Source organism: Ascaphus truei, chromosome 1, assembly GCF_040206685.1.
Source record: "Ascaphus truei isolate aAscTru1 chromosome 1, aAscTru1.hap1, whole genome shotgun sequence".
Taxonomy (NCBI): Eukaryota; Metazoa; Chordata; class Amphibia; order Anura; family Ascaphidae; genus Ascaphus; species Ascaphus truei.
This window is the reverse complement of record NC_134483.1, coordinates 70,466,469-70,489,503: the sequence shown is the minus strand read 5'-3', so window position 1 is coordinate 70,489,503 and position 23,035 is coordinate 70,466,469. Positions and strand designations below refer to the sequence as shown.

The 23,035-nt window shown below is 48.0% G+C and overlaps 1 protein-coding gene across 13 annotated transcripts in view; it reads right to left on the bottom strand.

Moving 5' to 3' along the window:
- DDX4 (DEAD-box helicase 4) overlaps positions 1-23,035 on the bottom strand; it is a 126,167-nt gene that overhangs the window by 50,871 nt on the left and 52,261 nt on the right. The gene's annotated exons all lie outside the window — the stretch shown is intronic.

The following is a 23,035-nucleotide window of genomic DNA, read 5'->3' as shown; positions in this document are numbered from 1 at the left end:
GTGACACAGGGAGAGGGCGACAGGGAAAGGGAGAGGGTGACACAGGGAGAGGGCGACAGGGAAAGGGAGAGGGTGACAGGGAAAGGGAGAGGGCGACAGGGAAAGGGAGAGGGCGACACAGGGAGAGGGCGACACACAAACACAAACACTCACACACACACACATACACTCACAGACACACACCTACACTCACAGACACACACCTACACTCACAGACACACACCTACACTCACAGACACACACCTACACTCACAGACACACACAGACACACACACACACACACACACACACACAGACACACACCTACACACACCTACAGACACTCACAGACACTCACAGACACACACATACACTCACAGACACACACATACACTCACAGACACTCACAGACACACACTCACAGACACACACACACTCACAGACACACACACACTCACAGACACACACACACACAAACATACTAACAGACACACACAGACACACAAACTCACACAAACACTCACACATACACTCACTCACACAAACACTCACAGACACATACACTCACAGACACAGACACTCACAGACACATACACTCACAGACACACTCACAAATACACACAAATACACACAAATACACACACACTCACAGACACCCACACTCACAGACACACAAATACACAAACAAGTACACACACACACCCACACTCAGACACACTCAGACACCCATACTCACAGACACTCACCCACACACACTCATTGGAAGGGAGGGGGCTTACCTGTTCCTCCAGGGCCTGCTTGTCCTCCACATGCCAGGGGATCGGGCAGGAGTTGCGGGAGGATCGGGGGGGCTAGCGGGAGGATGGGGGGGCCAGCGGGAGGATCGGGGGTCAGTGCGGGGATGGGGGGGCCAGGGGGAGGATCGGGGGGCTAGCGGGAGGATCGGGCCAGCGGGAGGATGGGGGGGCCAGCGGGAGGATCGGGGGTCAGCGCGGGGATGAGGGGGCCAGCACGAGGATCGGGGGGCCAGCGGGAGGATGGGGGGGGTCAGCACGAGGATGGGGGGGCTAGCGGGAGGATCGGGGACCAGCGGGAGGACAGCCGGACAGGCGCACGGCCACCAACCTCCCCGATGGGAAACGTGGCAAGCCGCGCGTGCGCCCAGGCTGCAGCCAGGAGGGGGGTCAGGCAGCCATGCTGGGAACAGCCGCACGGGCCACACCAACCTCCCCGATGGGAAACGTGGCCGGGAACATTGCCAACCCCCCCCCATCCAGCACGTGCGCACGCGCACCCCCCTCCCTCTACCTCCCGCCAGGCTGCTTCCCTTCTTCCCCGCTCCTATTACCCTGCCCGCGCGGGTGCCAAAGGAGCGTGGGACGGAGGGGAAGCGCCTACCTGGTCTTCCAGCCCTGGGCAGCAGCAGCCACGAGGACCCCCCCCCCCCAGCCTACATCCGGGGACCCCCCCTCCCAGCCTACATCCGGGGACCCCCCCTCCCAGCTTACATCCCACCCCGGGCAGCAAGCTGGCATCGGGTGCAGGGGGAGGGGCTGACCCAGAGCTGCCAGCCGGCCCTCTTCCTCCAATCAGGGAGGGAGATAACTTATTTATTTATTTATTTTTTAAAAATTGGCGCGAACGGGGGAAATTAAAAAAAAAACACGTGTGCTGCTTGGGCCAATATTTACTCGCCCGGGGGTTAAATCCACACGCCCCGGGCGAGTAAATGTATAGGATTGTCGAACACTGCTCATGGAGACGCGTGGACCGAATCCTGGTGAGTTTACAGAGGCCTCGCACTGAAGAGCGCGGGGCCTCTGAAACCACTGCGCCAACCCCTAGTTTGCGCACCCCTGCTCTAGAGCCATTAAAAAGATTAGTTTTGACAGCCTCTCCCTTAAAGCTGCAGTTCAGTCTATATCCTGCATGTGTGTTTTTTTTAATAAATCAGTTCTGTAGTAAGAAATAATACTTTTAGCATTTTCTGTTTTTAAAAAAACAACTTTGAAAGACCAATTTTCTTGTATTCTATTTTAACAAGCATTTGCTAAGGCACTGCCCCTTCATGGCCTGTCACAAACCCAGGCACACCCCTTTGTCAGCACTGCCCTCCCTCTCTCTAAACGTGCACTAGCATCTGGTCACATGATCTTCCTCATACAGTAGTACATTCAAGGAAGCTGGAGAAAAGGGATCAGCCATGCATAGCAGCTCGGATAGGCGATTTCAAACTTATATTACAGTGTTTATTCCATTCATTGCACGTGTATATAATGTAAAATTGTAATAATTCCATTTATAGCAAACGTGTATATGTGAATATTATTTAGATGTATATGTATGTTACTGAAATGTGGAGTGAGTGTGTAGGTAAATACACACAATACACTTCCACTGTATATATATATATATATATATATATATATATATATATGTATGTATATGTGAAGTTATGTGAGTAAAAAAGTGACAAAAACCCTCCATAGCAAGGCAAATAGCAAATGGAAATATTACTGTATGCTCATTTGTATGTATATATATATATTTATATACACACACACTTCAAATACGGATAGTGATTCACGTAAATGATATATATATATTCACTTTCTGGGAGTATAAGAGTGACTGTCCTGTTGTTCCTTTTTTTGTATCCATCATTGAATGGTATGCACCCTCTCTTTACGTTTATTTTATACTAGCTGAGAGACCCGGCGTTGCCCGGGATGTAATGTTCCCGCTCCTCTCTCTCTCCTCACCCCTCCCCCTCTCTCTGTTTGTCCCCCATTCACATCAATCCAGTTCCCCCCCTCCCTCCTTTACAGCTTCATGCAGTGTGTGTGCGTCAGTCATTGTGTGTGCGTCAGTCAGTCAGTGTGTGTGCGCGCGCGTCAGTGAGTCTGACGCAGAAACACAAACACACACACAGACAGTGTGTGCGTGTGTGTGTGCCTCAGTCAGTCAGTGTGTGCGTGCGGCAGTCAGTCAGTCAGTCAGTCAGTCAGTGTCTGGGTGTGGGGGGGTGGGGGGGTGCGCGCGCGCGCGCGCGTCAGTAAGTGTGTGTGTGTCAGTCAGTGTGTGTGTGTCAGTCAGTGTGTGTCAGTCAGTGTGTGTGTGTGTGTGTGTGTCAGTGTCAGTGTGTGTGTGTGTGTGTGTACCATTCATTGTGTGTGTGCGCGCGCGCGCGTCAGTCTGTGTGTGTGTGCGCGTGGGTGTGCGCGCGTGCGTCAGTCAGTGTGTGTGTGTCAGTCAGTGTGTGTGTGTGTCAGTGTGTGTGTGTGTGTCAGTGTGTGTGTGTGTGTGTGTGTGTCAGTGTGTGTCAGTGTGTGTCAGTGTGTGTGTGTGTGTCAGTCAGTGTGTGTGTGTGTCAGTGTGTGTGTGTGTCAGTGTGTCAGTGTGTGTCAGTGTGTGTGTCAGTTTGTGTCAGTGTGTGTGTGTGTGTGTGTGTGTGTGTGTGTGTGTGTGTGTGTGTGTGTGTGTGTGTGTGTTTGTGTCAGTGTGTGTGTGTGTGTGTGTGTGTGTGTGTGTGTGTGTGTGTGTGTGTGTGTGTGTGCGCGCGCGTCAGTCTGTGTATGTGTGCGTGTGGCTGTGAGGGGTTGTGTGCGTGCGTCAGTATGTATGTGTGTGTGTCAGTCAGTGCGTCAATCAGTCAGTGTGTGTGTGCATGCGTCAGTCAGTCAGTGTGTGCGTGCGTCAGTGTGTGTGCGTGCGTCAGTCAGGGTGTGTGCGTGCGTCAGTCAGGGTGTGTGCGTGCGTCAGTCAGGGTGTGTGCGTGCGTCAGTCAGGGTGTGTGCGTGCGTCAGTCAGGGTGTGTGCGTGCGTCAGTCAGGGTGTGTGCGTGCGGCTGTCAGGGTGTGTATGTGTGGCTGTCAGGGTTTGTGTGCGTGCGCCAGTCAGGGTTTGTGTGCGTGCGCCAGTCAGGGTTTGTGTGCGTGCGCCAGTCAGGGTGTGTGTGCGTGCGTCAGTCAGGGTGTGTGCGTGCGTCAGTCAGGGTCTGTGCGTGCGTCACTCAGGGTGTGTGCGTGCGTCAGTCAGTCAGGGTGTGTGCGTGCGTCAGTCAGGGTGTGTGCGTGCGTCAGTCAAAGGGCAGGCGTGGGGGGGGGTGAAGGGCAGGGGTAGGGGGGGTGAAGGGCAGGGGTAGGGGTGGGTGAAGGGTAGGGGTGGGTGAAGGTCAGGGTTAGGGGGGGTGAAGAGCAGGGGTTGTAGGGGGGGTGAAGGGCAGGGGTAGAGGGGGGTGAAGGGCAGGGGTGGTGAAGGGCAGGGGTAGGGGGGGTGAAGGGCAGGGGTAGGGTGGGGTGAAAGTGAGGCACAAATTGTTGGCAGGAGTAAAATGTCCCTACACACACACACACACACACACAACGGGAGTGAGAGGTGGTGGAGAGTGGGACTGGCGCAGATCCGAGGCTGCTTGGCCCCCCAGCGGCTGGGGAGTTGGCGGCCGGGGGGGTAAGGGAGCGGGCGGGGGGGGGTAAGGGAGCAGGCGGGGGGGTAAGGGAGCGGGCGGGGGGGGGAAGGGAGCGGCGAGGGGGTAAGGGAGCTTTGGCGGCTGGGGTAGGAGGGCCGCGCTTACCCCCTTTGTGAGTGTTTGTATGATATAGATATACATGCGCACGCACGCATATACATGCGCACGCGCACACATACACGTGCACACGCACACATACACGTGCACACGCACACATACATGCACACACGTACACATACACACATACATGCGCTCACGCACACATACATGCGCACACACACACATAAACATGCACACACGTACACATAAACATGCACACACGTATACATGCGCACATAAACATGCGCAAACGCACATATATACACACACAAACATGCACACACGTATACATGCGTACACGCACATATACATGCGCACACGCACACAAACATGCGCACGCACACAAACATGCGCACACGCACACAAACATGCGCACACGCACACATATACACTGTGTGCGCATGTTTATGTGCGTATATATTTATGGTATTGCTTGACCTGAGGAAGAGGAAAACTCTTGAAAGCTTGTCCCATGACACAAATTGTTGGTCCAAATAAAAAAAAAGTATCAATAAATACTGAAGAACATATATATATATTTATATATATATATTTTTTAATATATACTGTATGTATATATGTATGTATGGATATATAGCGAAGGTCAGCAGCCAGCAGCGGAGGGAGAGAAGGACGGCATCCTGCAGCGAAGCTCGACAGCGGCAGAGGACAGTAGCCGGCGGCGGAGGGAGAGAAGGACGGCATCCTGCAGCGAAGCTCGGCAGCGGCAGAGGACAGCAGTGGTGGCGGAGGGAAAAGAGGACCATGTGAATGGGACAGGAGCGGGACAGGAGGGCGGTAGGGAGGAGTTACGCTGTAGCAGCGGCAGACACTGGAAGTCAGAGAATACTTCTGTCAGACCGCTTGTGTGTGTGTGTGTGTGTGTGTGTGTGTGTGTGTGTGTACACACACACACACACACAAGCGGTCTGACAGAAGTATTCTGACTTCCAGTGTACACACACACACACACACACCTCTATCTAGACAAATCACCCAAAAATCTACTCGCCCCAGTCCCACCTTTTAAAAAAAGAAATGGAATAAAATTCCTAGTAAGAACTAATAACATTTGTTTTTGACATAACCGTTTATTTATTGTATTACATTTATACTTTACTTCAACTTGTCCTTGTTACTGTACATAGTTCCTTACTAATCTAATAAAAAAAGCCAGATATAAATGAGTGAGGGAGAGAGTGGGTGGGTGAGTGGGTGGGTAGAGGGTGAGTGGGTGGGCGGGAGAGGGTGAGTGGGTGGGTGGGCGGGAGAGGGTGAGTGGGTGGGTGGGCGGGAGAGGGTGAGTGGGTGGGTGGGCGGGAGAGGGTGAGTGGGTGGGTGGGTGGGCGGGAGAGGGTGAGTGGGTGGGTGGGTGTGCGGGAGAGGGGGAGTGACATCTCCCGCTCCCCCCTCCCCACTGGCGGCACAAGCCCTCTCCATCTCGCGCAGGCTGACAGCCACAGGGATCGGGCAGAAGGGGGCACCACACAGCGGCAGATCGGGAGCGAGCACACGTCACTGGGAGACTCATGAATATTCATGAGTCTTCCACTGACTGCCGGAGGCAAATTATAAACAAATGCCAGCTTTTAATATGTCACAAAAATTTCGCCGATTAATACATGGAGAACGGATTGACTGACAGCTATACAGTTCTTTAGGTAAATAGAGATTGCCCACATGAAGCTATTAAAGTAAAAAAAAAAAATTAAAAAAAAAAAAAAAAAAGACTGAACTGCAGCTTTAAGTTTGTCTTGAGAACGAAAACTCTTGGTGCTCTATAGCAGCGGTGAGCAAACTGGGGCACAGGCTGCGTGCGGGGAAACCTGGGGGCGGGCAGAGCTGTGCATGGGCTGTCAAGCAGCTCCAGCTCCGTGCTGCTGTTGCTTCTCTGTGCTGTGTTTGCCTGCTGCGGGGGCGGGGCCTTTCTGTGGGGCAGTTCTTCTGTGCTGCTTCTCTGCTGTCAGCCTGCAGTGGGGGCAGGGCCTTGCTGCAGGGGTGGGGCTTTCCTGCACACAGACAAGCCCTCCTCCTCCTGTTTGTTACCCGCCTGTTTTCAGCAGCACATGGGGGGAGGGGGACCGGAGCAGGCTAAGTTACTCCCTCTCCCCCCACCCCCAGTGAAAGTGTGGATGCGTTGTGTCTGTGTATTGATTATGTGTGCTGTGTGTTGTCTGTGATTGTGTGTGTCTTTTGCTGGTTGTGATTGAGTGTGTGCTGTGTGTAGGTGTTGTGATTGAGTGTGTGTTGTTCTGTCTTGGTTATGATTGAGTATGAGTTGTGTCTGTTGGTTGCCTGTGTGTGTGTGTTGTGATTCAGTGTGGGTTGTGTGCGTTGTGGGTGTTGAGATTTAATGCAGCGGTGCACAAACTTGAGGGGGCGCCCCGTGCAAAAAAGATACAGCACCTGATCTGCCCCCTCGTAACACCCTCCCCACAACCTCCTCCACTCCTCTCCCCAGGCTCAATGGCTGGCTGCCCGGGGCACCCCCCCCCCACCCCGTTTTGGCCACACCCACCGTGCCTTAAAAAAAAAAAAAAAAAGGTCTTCCTACGGACCGCAGATAGCGGTGAAGTACCTCTCCACGCGTCGCCTGTATGCAGTGCAGGCGCGCTGTCGGATGCAGCGGGGTCTCTGCCTTAGGCTGGCTTTTCACAAGCCGCACACCTAATTTTTTTATTAGTCGTTTTTTACTTCTGATGCAGGGACTCTACTATGCCCTTACAAGTCCCATCCTCTGGTTGTACAACCATAGAACTCAAATTTAAAAAAAATAAAATTTAAATCTATTCCTTTAGTTCCTACAATCCACTCTCTTAAAATCCTTTTGTAGAACTAATCTAAGGACTCGCCTAATTTTTGTCAGCGACCCTTTACTTCCAGCAGTGTCTATGCTGGCTTACATTCTTTTCAGCTTCTTGGAGCCGATTTCTTCTATCTGCCGAGCGTTCCATGCTGCGGCTGCTTCAGGGCTCCTCTCACACACTGTTCCGTCGCAGTGTGACGTTAGCCCAATCGGAGCTCTCGGCCCTCGCTCATGCACCCACCGGTGGGACACAGCGTACACTAGAAAGTGCATGCGCTATGCTCTGCCTGAGACTCCCGTCCGGCTTGTCTCCTAGACCGCTGCGTTCTTAGACGCCTGTGCGGTATACACAGCCTCCGCTGCTCAAAACAGCCCTGCTGTTCTGCTCCAGCATTCCGAGACGATTCCGTGGGACTGCCCAGTCGCACAGGCCTCAGTCTTGATACCCACGAGGGCACGTCGATCGGAGCTCCAGGGACAATAAAGGCGGAGATTCCCTGGCTTTACTGCACTAGTCAGGCGAGTCCTTTTTAACAAAATAACAAAACCTGCTCCTAGCTGCAGGACAGGAGAAAGACTAACCTGCAGGGAGTGGGAGGGGCCTTTATGGCCTACCTGCAAGAATTAAATTGCCTGTCCTACTAAGCAGAGGATGGAGTTAACCCTACAGTGCACACTGCCAGGGTAAACAGGAAAAATGTACTTTACGCCTAGACTCATGTGATAGCCAATCTGGTTCTTGGAGCAGATCGCAGTGATGTGTTATAGTTACATTGTAGGCTAAAGCGGCATATTGAGTTGTAGAGGGTGTCCTGTTTGCCACGGCGAGTTTGGGGTGCTGTAACATAAACTATGTCCCCATAGTCTATAAATTGCCATTAGCATCTGCTGTGTAATAGTGAAAACAATTAAAGTGCAGAGTGCTATTGCTGATGCGGTTACAGTAAGTGCATAAAAGTGTCACACATCCAGATCCACATACAATAAATGGTATGCCATAATAAAGGTGTCCAATAAAGCCACTGTGATTACAGGATAAAAATATATTAGGGCAGCCTGGAATAGTCCTTGGATTGTACTTTCATCAGATTTGATGAATGATCTACCCGATAGATCGAAGTGAAACCAGTTTAAAGAACGTTTCCTTATTCCAGAGCACTGAAGTTTGTTTAGCAAGATAGCTTGATCAAAAGCCTTTTCAACTTTGAATATTGCATCAGTAAGTTCTCCCAGTTCCATTCCACACTGGCTCTCAATGTAAACTTATATGATAGTAGTTACTCTGCACTGATTAGGGCAAACGCCAGATTGGAGTTGTCCAAGGAAATTTGTCTTGGTGTAGTTAAAAAAAAAAAAAAAAAAACGCTTAATTGGGAGTTGACATTTTTTCGTGACTTTGGAAAGTATTTTAGTGATGTACCGAGTACCCGGAATTACCCAGCGGATTTTCAGCTACCCGGAAATTACCCGGACCCGGCAACTGAAAAGTGGGCCCGAAGCTGGGTAATCTTACGATAGCGAGAAAATATATCATTACTTACCTGCTGTCAGCAACGGATGGCGAGGAAGACCCGTGTGGAAGCCCGCGGCGACATCTAGGCAGTCCAATAGGAACGCTCCGGACACATGGTTCCCAAGCTCATACTACTATTGAGTTTTAAAAAAAAATTAGGCCCCGGTCCAAGGCAAGGCCGGTGGGGTGGTGTCGTCGAGTAGCACCTGCAGCATGGCGCAGCCGTCAGGAGGTGTGAGGGAGGGGGTGGTTGAGCGGCATCATCCACAAGCTGCAGTGGCGGTAAGACGCAGGCGTTTGGAGGTGTGGGGTGGTTGCGCCGTGTGCTCTGCTTGGTTTTACGAAACGAGCCGGAGGGGTGAGAGGGTGGGAGGGGTGAGGGTGGGAGGGGTGAGAGGTGGGGAGTGGCGCCATCCGCAACAGCAGGGTTCGACTTACTTTGGTCGGTGTGGTGATCAGCGTCTCCAGGGGTGAGCGGTTGAGGCTGTCTCAGTGTGGTGTGTGAGGAATGGAATCCGCAGGGTAGGCTCACCCAGTATGAGGAAGCTCAGCGGTCTGATCAGTCTACACGGGCAAGAGGCTAAGCAGTATGAGTGTGGTGTGCGAGTGTAACAGTGGGTTAGAGCGCACCAGCCAATGAGAGCTGTGGGGGGGCGGGACACATGGGGGGAGGGGGGTGAGAAAGACACCGGCCAATGAGAGTTGTGGGAGAGCAGGCGGACCAACGGACCAATCAAATGGTCTACAGGGACGCACAAACTTTTAGACACAGCAGGCCCCCGGGTACACGGCGGGTTCCGTTCCAGGGGCCCGCCTTATAGTGAAAATCGCGGATCCGGTGATTTTCAGTTCTGTGCATGCACAGAACGGCGTTTCCGCCGTAATGCGCATGCCCGGCCTATGGTCTGCGCGCGCAAACTTCGGTATGCGCGCGCAGACACCGGTCTGCACACGCGCAACCGCCTGTTCTGCGCATGCGCGACTGGGAATCAAAGATGGCGGCCCCTTTCTCGCCACCGTATCGGCAGATCGCCGAAAAGCGAAGCGCCAAGAAGCGGGGCCCTGCTGTAATTTATATCTAACAGGGCAATAACATTTCGCTAAAATGAATAAAGAAAAACGGACTGCAATAGAAAGATTAACCCTAAAAAGTTCTTTAAGTACATTAACAACAAAAATCAGAAAAGAAAATCCCTTTCAGTGTGAGATTGTCAAGCAGATTGGAGATAATGAAAAAGCAGAGGTATTAAATTAATTCTTTGCCTCTGTATTTACCAGGAAAGAATCAATTACAATAGCAGTGTCGCAGGAGGAAGTCACAACCTCAATATTAACAAACAATTGGTTAACGGAGGAAGAAATTCATAGGCAGCTTGATAAAGTTTAAGTAAATAAGGCACCTGGCACCGATGGCATAGATCCAAGAGTTCAAGGAGGAGTTCAGTAATAGCCAAACCATTCTATTTAATATTCAACGACCATTTGCACTGGCTCAGTACCACAAGATTGGCGTAAAGCAGATGTGGTGCCTACATTTATAAAGGGAGCAAGATCACAACCAGGGAATTACAGGCCTGACTTCAATAGTGGGGAAACTACTTGAAGTTTTAGTACGGGTTAATATTCAGGAATACCTAATGGAATACAACATTTTTTGTAATAGGGAGTATGGATTTATGAAGGATAGATCATGCCAAACTAATTAGTTTCTGTGAGGCAGCAAGTAGGAATTTAGACCGGGGTAATGCAGTTGATGTGATCTACTTAGATTTTGCAAAGGCTTTGGATACAGTTCCATACAAGAGGTTGGTGTACAAAATAACGCAAATTGGACACGGTAAAAACATTTGCACCTTGATTGAAAACTGGTTGACGGATAAACAAAGTTGAAGAAATGGAACTTTGGCAGGTTGGGCTAAAGTTGTGAGCGGATAGGTATTGCGACCCCTGCTTTTAAGCTTGTTTATTAAGGACATCGAGGTTGGCAGAGAGAGCAGTCTCCATTTTAGCTGATGACACTAAAAATTGTGTAAGGTAGAAGAATCAGAGCACGGTGTAGTTTCTCTCCAGAGAGACTTGGATAGACTGGAAACTTGGGCAGGTAAATGGCAGATGAGGTTTAGTACAGATAAATGTACGGTTATGCATTGGGGAAGTAGAACAAACAGACAACTTACAAATTAAATGGGGATAAATTAGTAGTGCTTGTAGAGAGCAAGCTTATCAATAGTGCCCAAAGTCATGCAGTAAGTGCAAACGCAAAGAAGATCTTATCTTACATTAAATGGGAAATGGATGGAAGGGAAGTGAACACAATTAGGCCCCTTAATAAAGCATTAGTTAGACCAGTGGAGCAAAAACTTTTGCTGCAGGGCCCCACTGTCTTGCCTGCCCTGATCGCGACCCCCCCAACCTTCCTACCCTGCAGCTGCGCCAAATGACGCTGCAGTGTCACGTGACATCACATCAAGTGACCCGCAGCGTAATTGGATGCGTGTGACGTGGCGTTACAGCGTCTGAATCATGGTAGGTTTAGTGTTGCAGAAGCCTCACGCGATCCCCCGGCACACTATAAAAGCCTTGGGGAAGAGCGTGGGGCCCCTGCAACCGCCCCCCCCAAACTCCTGTGCCCCCCACTTTGTGCACCGCTGAGTTAGACCGCACCTTGAATATAGAGTATAATTTGGGGCACCACTCCTTAGAAAATACATTATGGAACTAGAGAAAGTGCAGAGAAGACAGTCACCAAAATAATAAAAGGGATAGATAATCTGATTTATGAGGAGAGGCTAGCTAAGCTAGATTTGTTTACATTTAAAAAAGTGTATCTAAGAGGGAATATGATAACTCTATACAAATATATTCGGGGACAATAAAAAGAGCTTTCAAAAGAACTATTCATCCCACGAGCAATACAAACGACACAGGGTTATCCCTTAAGGTTGGAGAAAAGGAGATTTCACCAGCAAAGGAAAGGGTTCTCTACAGTAAGGGCAATTAAAATGTGGAATTCATTACCCATGGTAATACATGGTTGCAGATACAATAGATTTGTTTAAAAAAAAAAAAAGTTGGACATTTTAAAAAAGGAAAGGGATTTACCAAATTAGAAAACATGGAAGGGATGTTGATCTAGAGAGAAATCCAATTGCCAATTCTTGGAGTCAGGAAGGAATTAATTTTTCCCTTAGGAGATATTAGATGATATTTCATTGGGGTATTTTGTTTGACTTCCTCTGGATCAATATACTGCAAGTACAAATATAGGATAAGTATCAGTCGTCTAAATTTAGCATACGTTGAAGTTGGACGTATGTATTTTTTCAACCTTCTCTACTATTTACTACAGGCATACCCCGCTTTAACATACGCAATGGGACCGGAGCATGTATGTAAAGTGAAAATGTACTTAAAGTGAAGCACGACCTTTTTTCCACTTTACAGTGCATGTACTGTACTGCAAACATCATATATGTGCATAAGTGATGTAAAGAATGCATTTGTAACCAAAATAAATACAGTAGGCTTTATTGAAAGAAAATTTTTAATGTCAGCTGATTTATTTTTCTTACTAGTGCTGGCAGATGCAAAATGGATGAACAGAAAATTATGTAGGAAGGATGAAAGAGAGGGCATATCTTCTACTGTACAGTATTTTTACTGTAACACAAAACAAAAAGCGATAAACAGCACTTAAAATTGGAATAACAAATAACTAAATGCCAGGTGCAGCAGGAACAAGGAGAACCCTAATTCCCCCTATAGCAGTAACCAAATATCAACCAATGTTCCAGCATTCACTGACTACCAAAAAATTGTCAACCAGGACATAAGCCAAAAATGAGAATAATTTAATGAATACACAAGATAACAATAACTTGGAGAGATGTCACACAAACGAATAATAGAACTCTAGGATATACGTAGTATGGGGAAAGAACACGGGGTAAGGGGTGAGAGAGACAATAGACAGGGTGTGGGGGAAAAACAATGGCGGGAGGGTAAATTAAGGGGGCAACGTTTCGAAGTGGATACCCCTTCTTCAGGCCCTTATCCCTCTTTCCCCAACCAATAATCAACCAAATCCCACAATCAAAGATAATGTGATGCACAGCAAAACAGAGCAACAGCTCAAAGTAGCTAGAGTCCAGAACCAGCAAGAGTTCCAATCCACTGAACAGCAAACAGCAAATCAAACCATATGATCCTTGGCAGCAACAAATTCTCTCTAATTCCTGCTGTGTGGGGCTGTTATGTAGATTAAGTAGAGTCATCAAGGGCTAGACGCTTTCTTGCGGGCGATTTCGATGGACTACTTGAAGTAGAAATAATAATAGGAGTAGGGCTTGGGGCTGATGTCGATGCTCGAGGTGGACTTTCAGTGGATGTTGATGGTCTGGGAGATTGACTGGCTGCTGTTGATCTTTTAGGAAAGTAGGTGTCTAAGGAGGTTTGAAGTGTAGCTCTTTTCTTTTCTCTGTATATTTCTTTGTAACAGGCATAGCCCCCCGAAATGATTGCATTGACTTTGGAACTTCTTTCAAAGTCCCTGTCATGCTTTTCAAAAAGAGCCATGGCGCTATCAAGATGACGGAAAGCTTCAAAGAGAATTTTTGAAGATAGGCCTTCAGGCTGTTCGATGGTCTCAACCTCATCCTGCACATCATCTTCTTCTCTCTCCTCTTCAAGTTCCAGAAGATCTTCATTGCTGAGGGGCTCAGAATGGGACGCCAGAAGTTCAGCAACATCTTCTGCCACCACTTCCAGCTCTAACTGCCTTGCCATCTCTACAATATTTTCTGTAACATTATCTTCAGAATCAGAATCGTCAAAGCCTTCAAAATCGTCAACTAAGTGTGGGCATATTTTTTTCCAGGCCCCTTTCATTGTTGTTTCCTTTATGTCTTTCCAAGCATGGTTTTGATGCAATCCAAGATATTGTAGCTTTTCCAGAATTTCTTTAGGACTTCTTGCCCTGTTCCCTCTTCACTGTCTATTGCAGCAATACACTTACTGAATGTTCTTTTTAAGTAGTTCAGCTTGAAGGTGGCTATAACACATTGGTCCATGGGCTGCAGTAGTGAGGTGGTATTCGGTGGTAGGAATTCCACTCGAATGTTAGGGTTCAGCTCATTTAACGATCGAGGGTGGCCAGGAGCATTGTCTACAAGAAGCAAAATTCTGAAAGGGATATTGTTGTCCCTGCAATAGGCTTTCACCTCAGGTACAAAGCAGGTGTCAAACCAGTCTTCGAAAAGGGCTGCAGTCACCCATGCTTTTCTATTAGACCTCCAATGCACTGGAAGTCTACATTTAACATAGTTCTTTAAAGCTCTAGGGTTTTGCCAGCGATAAATTAGCATAGGTTTTAGCTTTAAGGTACCAGAAGCATTGCCACCTAACATAAGGGTTATTCTATCTTTAGCTGCTTTGTAGCCAGGCATTGTTTTCTCCTCTCTTGCAATGAAGGTTCTTGCAGGCATCTTCTTCCAGAACAGATCAGTCTCATCCACATTAAAAATTTGATCTTTTAGGTAGCCTTCGTCATCAATTATTTTGGCAAGGTCAAGTGGATAGCTTTCTGCAGCCGCTGCCTCTCCTTGCACTTTGATGTTATGTATGTTAGCCCTCTTCTTGAACCTATCAAACCATCCACGGTTTGCAACAAATTCTGCATCCTTCGCTGCCTCACCTTTCTTAGCCTTCAGGTCATTGAATAGGCTTAAGGCTTTACTTTGAATAATTGCCTGGTTTATAGGAACATTGCGTGCCGTCTGATTTTCCATCCAAATTATTAAGAGTCTCTCCATGTCTGCAACAACGCTATCCCTTTTTCTAATTTTCCACTTCTGCTTCGTTGGAAAAGACAGAAGGAGGGGGAGTCAATTAAGAGGTGCGCACGCAGCCGCAGCCGTGCGCGCGCCGCCCCCTGCACTCCCCCCTCCTTCCTCCACTTCTGCTCCGTTGGAGGAGACAGAAGGAGGGGGAGCATATTATCAGGTGCGCACTCAGCCACAGCAGTGCACGCGCGCCGCCCCCTGCACTCCCCCCTCCTTCCTCCACTTCTACTCCGTTGGAGGAGACAGAAGGAGGGGGAGTATATTAAAAAATGCGCACGCAGCCCAGCCGTGCACGCGCGCCGCCCCCTGCACTCCCCCCACCTCTCCCGCTCCGTGTGAGGAGACTGAAGGAGCTTCAAGGAGGGGGAGACATTGAAGATGTGCGCATGCAACCTGCAGCCGTGCACGCGCCGCCCCCTGCACTCCCCCCTCCTCTCCCGCTCCGTGAGAGAAGACTGAAGGAGCTTCAAGGAGGGGGAGACATTGAAGATGTGCGCACGCAACCTGCAGCCGTGCGCGCGCCGCCCCCTGCACTCCCCCCTCCTCTACCGCTCCGTGAGAGAAGACTGAAGGAGCTTCAAGGAGGGGGAGACATTGAAGATGTGCGCACGCAGCCGCAGCCGTGCGCGCGCCGCCCCCTGCACTCCCCCCTCCTCTCCCGCTCCGTGAGAGAAGACTGAAGGAGCTTCAAGGAGGGGGAGACATTGAAGATGTGCGCACGCAACCTGCAGCCGTGCGCGCGCCGCCCCCTGCACTCCCCCCTCCTCTACCGCTCCGTGAGAGAAGACTGAAGGAGCTTCAAGGAGGGGGAGACATTGAAGATGTGCGCACGCAACCTGCAGCCGTGCGCGCGCCGCCCCCTGCACTCCCCCCTCCTCTACCGCTCCGTGAGAGAAGACTGAAGGAGCTTCAAGGAGGGGGAGACATTGAAGATGTGCGCACGCAGCCGCAGCCGTGCGCGCGCCGCCCCCTGCACTCCCCCCTCCTCTCCCGCTCCGTGAGAGAAGACTGAAGGAGCTTCAAGGAGGGGGAGACATTGAAGATGTGCGCACGCAGCCGCAGCCGTGCGCGCGCCGCCCCCTGCACTCCCCCCTCCTCTCCCGCTCCGTGAGAGAAGACTGAAGGAGCTTCAAGGAGGTGAGTAATGCAGAGGTGCGCACGCCGCCGCAAGTGCACGCTGCCGTGCACGCGCCCCGCCCCCTGGTGTCCATACTCGCGAAGCACTGAGTACGTACACAGAGGTATGGTGCAGTTAAAAAAAAGTGTACGTACTTGCGAGTGTACGTAAAACGGGTGTATGTAAAACGGGGTATGCCTGTATGTAACTATTGCATGGTCACTGAAAATGTCAGGTAGAATACCAGATTGGATTCTGCTGGGACTAGATGATAGAATCCGGTCTAACAAGGGATGGTTGTGAGATTTTAGGTTTGGCCATGTGGGATAGCAAATTAGTTGGGTTAGGTTTAGTGACTTGAATTGACGGGATTTTGTTGTTTTTAGGGTCAAGACAATTGAAGTTTAAATCGCCAACAGCTCAAACTTCCTGTTCAGAGAGGAAATAGTGCCAAGCAACAGTGATATCAGTCAAGGACTGGAATGGGGCAGTAGATGCAAGCAATAAGAATGGGCTTAGAGAAAGGGAAACACATTTTGTGAACCAGGATTTGAAGAGGGTGGGGCAGTTCTGCAGCATTAATTGTTAGGTGTCTTCAATATAAAGTAACAGCCCATCTCCTCTCTTTGACCTCCCTATCCTAGAAATGGATTATCTCTGAATGGCAATAGTTGCATCAAGGGTTTTAGGAGTTAGCCATGTTGATGAGAATTGTTTTTGGTTCATGCATAAGGCACCATGCCCTTGGTTTATCCAGTTTGGGCAACCGATATTTATATGGGCGTCACCCTATGATGCTCGGCACCATATCAGCTACAGCGTCTTTCGTCTGCGTTTCGCAATTCTTAATCTGCTTCGTCATAAGTGGGTACATGGCTGCACTTCATGTCCCTTATATATGTACTTCAATCTTCACGATTCGTTTTTTGAAGTGCATACAAGGGATATATAGTGCAGCAATGTACCCTCACCTGACGAAGCAGACCAAAGAAATATGAAACGCGTTGTCAAGACAAGCTGTAGGTAATACTTTCTGTAACGCTAATCCTTTGCGCAACTGAGAGAGTCTGAGAGACAATGTCCTGCACCGAGGTGTCAGTAGTGACTTAATTGAGCTGTACAGCAGAAGGCACCTCAATCATTTGTAGTTATACTTTTAAAATCTGTTATATATCATGGTGCTTTGTTTTCTTAAACAGGTTAGTGCCATTTGTACACTTTAGGGCCAAGAGTGATTGTGAGACACACACACACAAAAAAAAAAGCCATGGTTTCAACTCCTTGTGACCATGGGCAAAAAATCACTAGCTACAGGCACCAGGCACCAAAAGAGGTTGTAAACTTATCAGGTCAGGGACTGCTTGAAAAAAGGAGAAAATTTAAAACAACTTACCGTAATTTTCTTTTCCTGGAACCATGGCAGTGGGCACCCTTGGGTTAATCCCTTCTCACTCTAGGTAGGACAGGAAGTAGACTTTTGCAGGTAGGCCATATAAGGCCCCTCCCTCTACCTGCACATTAGTCTTACGATTCTTCCATAGCTGAAAATATATAACTGATAGGCATTAGACATACATAGTTACCCTCCCTATGTGCCCACTGCCATGGTTCCAGGAAAAGAAAATTACGGTAAGTTGTTTTAAATTTTCTCCTTTCCTGATCACCCTGGCAGTGGGCACCCTTGGGACATACCCAAGCAGTGAAAATTTTTAGGGAGGGATACATCAGAATAAACACCACCAGTTAATGCCTTATCAGTTTGACCTTTATTAATACACCTTATACTTATTTCACTACATATTCTATCACTCTACGACCAAAGCTTGCGTCAGCTGATGATTGTACGTCTAGTCTGCAGTATTTCAAGAATGTATTGAATGAGGACCAGACTGCCGCTATGCATATCTGTCCTGGTGTATCCTGGGCTTTAAATGCCCATGAAGTAGACATGGCCCTTGTAGAATGAGCTTTAATGTTCAAAGGTTTATCTTGTCCTTTGCTTTCATAAGCCTTTTAATACAAGACACTATCCACTGGGAAATTGTTGTCTTTGATGCTTCTTGACCTTTCTTCGGTCCCTCTGGAATTGATGAATAGTCTGTCTGACTTTCTGATATCTCGCATCCTTTCCAGGTACACTTTTAGACATCTTACCACATCTAATTTGTCTAGTCTTTCTTCTTTCTTATTCTTTGGTTCTGGACAGAATGTCGGAATCACAATTTCTTGATTCATATGGAACTGTGATACAACTTTTGGCAGGAATTGATGTACTGGTCTGAGAACTGCCTTGTCTAGATGTATGACTAGGAATGGTTCCTTGGCTGATAGAGCCTGTAGTTCTCCCACTCTCCTTGCTGAGGTGATTGCTATCAAAAACGCCATTTCCCATGATAATTATTTTAAGCCTATCTCCTGTATAGGTTCAAACGGAGCTGCTGTTAGTACATCCAATACTAGGGACAAGTCCCATGTAGGTACCCTGTTCTTGATTTGAGGTCTTAACCTTTTAACTGCCTGAAAGAATCTGATGATCAATCTTTCCATTGCCAGATTTCTTTCCAACAAGGCTGATAATGCAGACACCTGTACTTTCAATGAGCTAAGACTGAGACCTTTCTCAAATCCTTTTTGCAGGAACTCCACAATTGATACAATTCTAGGTGAAAGGACTTCTGTTTTTCCTTTTCACACCAATCGCGAAAGCAAAGCCGGATTCTATGGTATACTTCGATGTGGAACTTTTCCTTGCTTGTAAAAGGGTTTGGATTGTTTTGTCTGAACAACCTTTCAGTCTCAATGTTTCCTGCTCAATCGCCATGCCGTCAAAGCCCATTGTTTGGCATTCGGATGACATATTGGCCCCTGTCGCATCAACCCTTTGCGATCTGGTATGTGCCATGGTGTATATACTGCCATATTTACCAAGTGTGTGAACCAAAGCCTTCTTGGCCAGTAGGGTGCTACGAATATCACCTCTGCTTGGTCTTCCCTGATTTTCCTGATTGTTTTCGGAATTAGGGGAATTGGAGGGAACAGGTATGCCAACTTGAAGTGCCATTTGAAACTGAGAGCATCTGTACCTTGTGCGCTTGGATGAAACGGTCTGGCACAGTAGTTCCTTACCTTGCGGTTTTGGTGTGTCGCCATGAGATATATGTCTGGCTGACCCCATCGCTCTACCAGTTCTTGAAACACCTGTGGATATAACGCCCATTCTCCTGGGTGTATGATGTTCCGACTTAGAAAGTCTGCTGTGACATTTTCTAGTCCTGGGATATGTATGGCTGTAATTTCCGACAAGTGGCACTCTGCCCAAAAGAGGATTTCTGCTGTGAGGTTCATCAGCTTTCTGCTCCTGGTTCCTCCTTGTTCGGCTATATACTTGACAACTGACCTGTTGTCCGATTCTATTTTTATACAGCCACCTCTTATATGGTCTTGGAAAGCTTCTAAGGCCCTTTGTACTGCTTTTAATTCCAGCAGATTTGATGGAAGATGCTTTTCCTGGTTCCTTGCACCAATGGTTCTCCCATCTGGACACCCCAACCTGTGTTGCTCGCATCTGTTGTAATTCTTACCCAATGCACTGGGTGTAGTGTTTGTCCTTTTTCCAGGTTTCGGGTATCTTCCCACCACTTTAATTCCTGTTTTGTGTGTGGATGTAACAAGATTCTTTGTCTTGTGTCCTTGCGATTCCCGTTCCATTGTTGCAGAAAATTGTTTTGCAGTGGTCTCATATGTATTGCTGCCCATTTTGTGACGCTTAATGTTGAAGCGAATTTCCCTAGGAGCTTCATGCATTCTTCTGCTGAAGTCCTGGTAGCTTTCCTGAGCTTCTTTGTTGCATGGCTATGTCTTGCCTCTTTGCGTCTGGTAGTCTCACTTCTCCTTTTGCTGTATCAAATTCTACCCCCAGAAATCTTAACAGCTGAGTGGGCATGAGATGGCTCTTGTCTCTGTTTATTTAACCAACCGTGGTGTTCCAGGAAGGTTATTACCATCTTCTGGTCTTGCTGGAGTTTCTCCAGACTCCTTGATTTTACCAGGATGTCGTCCAGGTATGGGTATATTTCTACCCCTCTTTCTCTCATTTCTGCCACTAGAGGGGCTAGAACCTTTGTAAACGTCCTTGGGGAAGTTGCCAGACCAAATGGCAGTGCTGTGTACTGATACTGATATTGATTTACTGTAAACCTTAGGCATCTTTGGTGTCCCTTTGCTATGGGCACATGTAGATAAGCATCGTTTAAGTCTATCGCCACCATCCAGTCTCCTGGTTGTACCTCTTGAATAATCAGGTTCAACGACACCATCTTGAATTTTCTTATTTTCAAGAATAAATTCACATTTCTTAGGTCTAGGATTGCTCTGTACTCCCCTGTAGGTTTCTTTACTAGAAAAATTCTGGAATAAATTCCACTTCCTCTTCCTGAGGTACCTTCTTTATTACTTCTGCCTGTAATCATTTCTTTAAAGCCGAATTCATCTGCCTTCTTTTTTCCTTGGACTGTATCCATGTTATTAAGCCCATATTTCTTATTGGCATCTCTCTGAATTCTATACTGTACCCCTGACGAATGGTCTGTAATACCCAATTGTCCTGTTTTGTTTGGGCCCATGTTGCAGAAAACTGCTTCAGTCGCCCTCCAACTGGCAACTGTCACGAAAAAGCCGGTTCTGGCCGCCCCTCCATGTTGTTTGTCTTGGAGATGACCTGCCAGGTCTATATGCCTTTGCTTCCTTATATTGGTTTCTATTAGCCTTTTGGAAACCGAATCTTCTGCCCTGTTTTCCTGAGGGATAAAATGCTCTTACCTCCTGATGCTTTTGTTATTATTGCATCCAGTTTGTTACCGAAGAGGAACTCACCTTCAATGGTAATCCACACAAGTTGTTCTTTGATGCTGTGTCAGCCATCCACTGTCTGAGCCATAAAGCCCTTCTTGCTGATACCGCCAGCACCATAGATTTGGCTGCTCATTTTACTTCTGACAGTGCTTTAAGAATAGCACTTCTTTCCACACCTTTGTATATTGCTTCTTCAATGTTGGCAATCCACACTCGCATAGCCCTTGCTGCTGACGTAGTTGTTATGGCAGGTTTGAGGATGTTCCTGCGGTAACGTATGCTTTCTTCAATACGTATCCCTCTTCCTATCCATAGCGTCCTCCAATAACGCAGGTTCCTCTATTGGAATTATGGTCTTTTCTACTATTCTGGAAATAGCAGTATCCACCTTTGGGCTGACATCCCAAAATGTTACCTCCTCTTGTGGGAATGGATACATCTTCCCAAACCTTTTAGGCGTAAATACTCTGGCGTCTGGTTGCGCCAACTCCACCTGAATGAGGTCCTTAATTACTTGATGGATAGGAAAGACTCTACCTTTTTAAAGCAGCAGCAGCAGACTGCTTAGCTTTGTCAAACAGCAGGCCAGTACAGAAACTCTTGAAGCAGCCAGGACACTCTTTGTCTCGCCCCAAAAAGTTTATCTTTTTTGTGGGTTAACTACTCAGTGTCTTCCAGTTCCAAAGCCTGTATCATGGCTTTGATGAGTGGATCCACCCTTTCTACATCAAATTCAGATTCCTCTTACTGAATATCTTGATCTGATGAATCCATTTCACCCTCTGACACATGAAAACAATCAATGTAAGACTCATATGAAGAAAAACCTTTCCCCTTATCCAGACTGGTCTGGGATCTAGATCTTTCCTGCGCAGGGTTAACAGCTTGCTGGACTGCCGCATCAACACTCTGTTTAACAGCCTCCTTCATCAATAAGGAAAGTGCTCATTTGTTCATTGGTATCACCTGCAGGTGCCTTAAGACAATCTTCACATAATTACTTCCCTATTAGGGCTGGTTTCTCACAAGCTGAACACCATTTAGTTTTCTTAGCAACCTTTCATTTATGTTGCAGGGATTCCCCCGTCCCTTTTGAAGATCCTGCTTCTGGGAGGGAAACCACCGACTAATTTATAAAAACAAAATAAATACTAAACATACACCCTAATGTATATAGACCATCTCTCTTTCCCATGTAGAACTAAAAACTAAGGACTCACCTAGTCTTGGGAACTGAAGTTTTGGGTGTTTCCATTTCAAAACCATTTCCAGCACTTGGCTTCTCCCTGCTGAGCGTTCTATGTTGCAGCTCTCACTCACACATACACACAGTGTGTTCGTCGCTTCTATGACGTCATCAAGTGCTCGTGCACGGCCCGCGTGTCTGTGCACGCATCTGCCGTCCGGAACCTCACGCGCGCGCTCCCGTGCGGCCGCGTGCACTGTTCCCTCTACCGCAGCGTTCCAGACGCTAGCCCGGTCAATTTGAGCCTTTCTCCGGCTCGCAGCTATGGCTGCTCCCCCCTCCGCGTGTAGCGGGCACCTGGGGTACTTTTACCGCAGCGTACCAGACGCTAGTGCGGTGAGTCTGGGTCTCCACGGCTCTCAGCTGCAGCTGCTATGCACCCCCTCTGTTTACCTTCGGTTGGTAACGGGTTTTTTGCACGTAAGCTTCCCCGCCCGCGGCTGCAGCTGCTCCCCACCCCACGGATGTAATGGGTTCCAGGGGCTCCCCCGACTCTAAGGGGTCTCCGTCTTGCCACCAGCAGGGCGCGTCGATCGGAGCTTCAGGGCAGAGAGGCTGAGACCCTGGATATCTGCACTAGGTGCAGTAGGTGAGTCCCTTACAAAATAAAAAATCCTACTCCTAGCTGTGAGGACAGGAAAAAGACTAATGTGCAGGTAGAGGGAGGGGCCTTATATGGCCTACCTGCAAAAGCCTACTTCCTGTCCTACCTAGAGTGAGAAGGGATTAACCCAAGGGTGCTCACTGCCAGGGTGATCAGGAAAAATATTTTGTATTTGTGAAGCACTTTGAATCCCTTTGGAAGAAAAGTACTACATGAAATAAAATTATTATAAGATGCTAGTGGTAAATAACTACAAATCTAATTGGCCTTTTGAAATGTTGCAATCTAGTCTTACTGTGCAATGCAGACTGTACAGTCAGAACATGGACCTGTTCAGGATAGCTTACCAACTAAGTGATGATATCCGAGAAACAAACTTTGAACAAAATGAGCTTGTACTGTATCAACCATAACAGTATTCCCCAATTGATACAAGTATAGTAATGAGGAGTAAAAATGTAAGTTGTTAAATGCTCAAAAATCGTACTAATCAAAGAGTAAACAAGAAC